Raw genomic sequence first — 4,653 nt, forward strand, 5'->3', positions numbered from 1 at the left:
TATTTATTTGTTACTTTACAAGAGTTTGCCAGATCCAAGAAGGCAAGGACCCTAGCTTTATGGATTTTCAGTAACTTTCATCAGGAGGAAGCTTAGTCTAGTGGTTACAAAATAGAGGCCTGGAGTCAGACAGACCTAGGCATGTGGGCTCTGAAACAAATTGTCTGTGAGCAACTTATGTTTAAAATGAGTATTATTATTGTGAGGAATTAATAAGGATATATTTATATAGTGTTTTGGATTCTTGGCAGCCAGAAGTCAGTAGAAGGGTTCTGTGTCAGGTACATTACTATGTATTCAAGAAATAGTAATGATGATAATTTTTTTCACAATGATTTTTCTTTTGATAGTACTGGATAAATATTTGTTAAAGTAATTGTCTTTATGAGCCAAATCAAGCAATATCAAGGGTATAAACAAACATTTCTTATTCCTTTGGGAAAGTAATCTCTGATGAAATGCTTTTCAGGGAATCTCTCTCTTAATTATCAGGCCACTGAGATCTGTAATCCTAATAAAACTCCTTATTCTCCTGTTGTCCTCTGGTCAGGAAAAGGCACTGTCTCTTTCCTTATAGCTAGAGGGGCTTTTGGGCAAATTAACAACTGGAAATCATGTTCTTCAGTGCAGAAAGGCCTGAAAGATAACTTAAGAGTTTCTGATCCTTTGCACCAGACTGAGAGGAGAGAGTTCTTAGCTCAACCTATCATTTTCTTTCTTTTTTTTTTTTATGAGACTTTTTTTTTAAGATTTTTTTTTTAAATTTACTTGAGAGAGAGAATGAGAGAGAGAGAGAGAGACCACATGAGAGGGGGGAGGGTCAGAGGGAGACACAGACTCCCTGGTGAGCAGGGAGCCTGATGCGGACTCAATCCAGAGACTCCTGGCTCATGACCTGAGCCGAAGGCAGTCGCTTAACCAACTGAGCCACCCAGGCGCCCTCAACCTATCATTTTCTATTCATTATGGTCATTTTTGGGTTCCAGGACAATGTGGTCAAGAAACAGTAGAGAATAATAGCTTTATAGATCTGAACTAAAGGAAGGTGAGTATGTTCCTAACCCTGGTGAGTCAGGTAACCTAGTGGTTATAAGTGCAAATGTGAAAGACTGCCAAAGTTTACCTTCAGGCTGCACCTCAGTATTTTGGGGACTTCCGCTAGGTACCTAACTCCTTTGTCTCATGTGCAAATTGGGATAATAATATTGTGACATAGCTTTTAGTACATAGCCTCTCATAGGAACACCTTAAATAAGTGTTAGCTTTAAAAAATGATCATTAAACCACTTGATCTAGGGGAGACTGGAAAAATGTGGCCTCACCTTCTTGGTTGACAGCAGTGACCCAGTTGTGGGGGTTCTGAGAAGTCACAGTGTCTTCTCACAGGACCCTCTTCAGGGAAGAGGCTTAGGTGTCAGCAATGGAAGCATAGGCAGGAGAGAGAAGGACAGAAAATGGACTAATTTAAATATCTAAAAAACATCTATATGGATATGAATAAATTACTGCTTTCTCTCTGGAGGCAAAGTTTAGACTCTAACTGTTCTCTCTGGAAGTTAAAGTCACTTGGGGTGTAAGACAGATCCATTGCAAACAGTAAAAACCTTCCTAACATACTAACGTTCAAATCTCTCTCTGTGGATTCCATTCTCCAAAGTGGGGGATGGATACTGAGAGAGTGGTGGTGTTTCTTTCTAACTGGTTCTCTTTTCTTTTCCCCAGACTGCCCTTCCTCCACCCATCCCCAAAAGGAAAATGGCAGCTAAGAACTTTTCTGTGACAGAGTTTATCCTCGCAGGCTTAACAGACCAGCCGGGACTCCAGATCCCTCTCTTCTCCCTGTTTCTAGGTTTCTACATGGTCACTCTGCTGGGGAATCTGGGACTGATAACCCTGATTGGGTTGAATTCTCGCCTACACACCCCCATGTACTTTTTCCTCTTCAACCTCTCCTTGATAGATTTGTTACTCCACTACCATCACCCCCAAAATGCTGAAGAATTTTGTCTCAAAGAAGAACATCATCTTGCACGCAGAGTGTATGACTCCACTCTTTTTCTTCTGCTTCTTCGTCATTTCTGAGTCCTTCCTCCTGTCAGCCATGGCATATGACTGCTATGTTGCCATCTGTAAACCACTGGTGTACACTGTCACCATGTCTCCTCAGGTCTGTTTATTCCTTTTGTTGGGTGTCTATGTGATGGGATTTTCAGGGACCATGGTCCACATGGGAAGCATAGCAAGTCTGACTTTCTGTGCTGACAATTTTGTCAATCATTTCATGTGTGACATCCTTCCTCTCCTTGAGCTCTCCTGCAACAGCACTTATGTGCACGAGCTGGTGGTCTTTGTCCGTGTGGCCATTGACATTGGAATGCCCATTGTCACCATCTTCATCTCTTATGCTCTGATTCTCTCCAGCATTCTCCACATTCACTCCACTGAGGCCAGGTCCAAAGCTTTCAGTACGTGCAGCTCTCACATAATTGTGGTATCTCTTTTCTTTGGTTCTGGGGATTTCATGTATCTCAAACCACCTTCCATTTTGCCCCGTTAGCCAAGGGAAAGTGTCCTCTCTGTTCTATACCATTGTAGTGCCCATGTTAAACCCACTGACCTATAGTTTGAGGAACAAGGATGTCAAAGTTACCTTGAGGAAAACCTTGGAAAGAAAAATTTTTGAGAGTGTAGTATATAGAGAAGGAGATACAGTGCTTTGTTAGTGTGTGTGTGTTTTAAATGAGGGATCCAAGTTCCAGTTTTTTTTTCCTCTTCTGTAAAGAAAGAGAATTTTAAGTCTTTATGTTTGGATGAATGCTTAATGCATATCTATTTTCTTTGCCCCTTGACCTACCTTGACTATTCCCAGACTGTCTTACGCATTTTTTCTATAATCACAAATCATTTAATCTTGTATGGGGCTTATAAACCATTTTATCTAACCTCCTCATTTAATAGACATTGGAAACTTAGAAATATTATGTATGTTTTCCAGGGTCTTACACCTAACAGGTTCCACAAGGGGGACTAGAATCCAGACCCTTGAGAATTCTAATCTACATTGTTTTCCTTTCTGCCACATTTACTTGCTTTATTGCTGCCCTTGCAGATTTCATTTTGAAAGTATGATATTTTAGCATTTTACTATCTGATTCTATATATAGTAATTTAATGTAACTTCTCAATAAATAACTTTTAAAAAATAACTTTTTAATATTACATTTTTTTCTTTTTTAAAGTTTTTATTTTAATTCCCGTTAGTTAATAGACAGTGTTATACTAGTTTCAGGTGTACAATATAGTGAATCAACAGTTCCATACATCACCCTGTGTTCATCACAATAAGTGCACTCCTTAATCCCATCACCTATTTCACCCATTCCCCCACACTTCCTTCTGGTAACCATCAGTTTGTTTTGTACAGTTAAGAGTTTGTTTCTTGCTTTGTCTCTCTCTCTCTTATTTTTTTCCCTTTGCTTGTTCATTTTGTTTCTTAAATTCCACATATGAGTGAAATCATACGGTATTTATGTTTCTCTGACTGACTTATCTTGCTTAGCATAATACTCTCTAGCTCCATCCATGTCGTTGCAAATGGGAAGATTTCATTCTTTTTTGTGGCTGAATAGTATTCCACTGTATATATATACCACATCTTCTTTATCCATTCATTAATCAATAGACACCTGGACTGCTTCCATGTCTTGGTTATTGTAAATAATGCTGCTATAAACATACAGGGTACATGTATCCCTTTGAATTAGTGTTGTACTCTTTTGGTAAATACCCAGTAGTGCAGTTGCTAGATCATAAGGTAATTCTATTTTAACTTTTTGAGGAAACTCCATACTGTTTTCCAGAGTGGCTGCACGAGTTTGCATTCTCACCAACAGTGTAAGAGAGTTCCACTTTCTTTGCATCCTTGCTAACACCTTTTGTTCCTTGTGTTGTTGATTTTAACCATTCTGGCAGGTAGTTCTGATTTGCATTTCCCTGAGGATACGTGATGATGAGCATCCTTTCATGGGTCTGTTGGCCATCTTGATGTCTTCTTTGGAAAATATCTGTTCATGTCTTTTGCCCATTTTTAAATTGGATTATTTGTTTTCTGGGTGTTGAATTTGATAAGTTCTTTATATATTTTGGATACTAACCATTTACCAGATATGTCATTTGCAAATATCTTCTCCTATTCTGTAGGTTGCCTTTTAGTTTTGCTGGTTATTTCTTTCACTGTGCAAAAGCTTTTTATTTTGAGGTGGTCCCAGTAGTTTATTTTTGCTTTTGTTTCCCTTGCCTTAGGAGACATATTTAGAAAGAAGTTGCTATGGCTGATGTGAAAGAAGTTACTGCCTGTGTTCTCTTCTAAGATTTTTTTTTCTTTTCTTTTTTATTATGTTATGTTAATCACCATACATCATTAGTTTTAGATGTAGTGTTCCATGATAAATTGTTTGCGTATAACACCCAGTGCTCCATGCAGTACATGCCCTCTTTAATACCCATCACCAAGCTAACCCATCCCCCCCCGCTTCTAGAACCCTCAGTTTGTTTCTCAGAGTCCATAGTCTCTCATGTTTCATCTCCCCCTCCGATTCCCCCCCCTTCATTTTTCCCTTCCTGCTATCTTCTTTTTTATTAAACATATAATGT

At 38.8% G+C, this 4,653-nt stretch overlaps 1 pseudogene; it reads left to right on the forward strand.

Moving 5' to 3' along the window:
* Positions 1–848: 848 nt before the first annotated feature.
* Positions 849–3,100, forward strand: LOC102733304 (olfactory receptor 8B12-like; annotated as a pseudogene).
* The last annotated feature ends 1,553 nt before the right edge of the window (positions 3,101–4,653 follow it).

This window comes from Leptonychotes weddellii, unplaced genomic scaffold (assembly GCF_054177405.1).
Source record: "Leptonychotes weddellii isolate Sample4059 unplaced genomic scaffold, ASM5417740v2 HiC_scaffold_4566, whole genome shotgun sequence".
In the NCBI taxonomy this organism is placed as follows: Eukaryota; Metazoa; Chordata; class Mammalia; order Carnivora; family Phocidae; genus Leptonychotes; species Leptonychotes weddellii.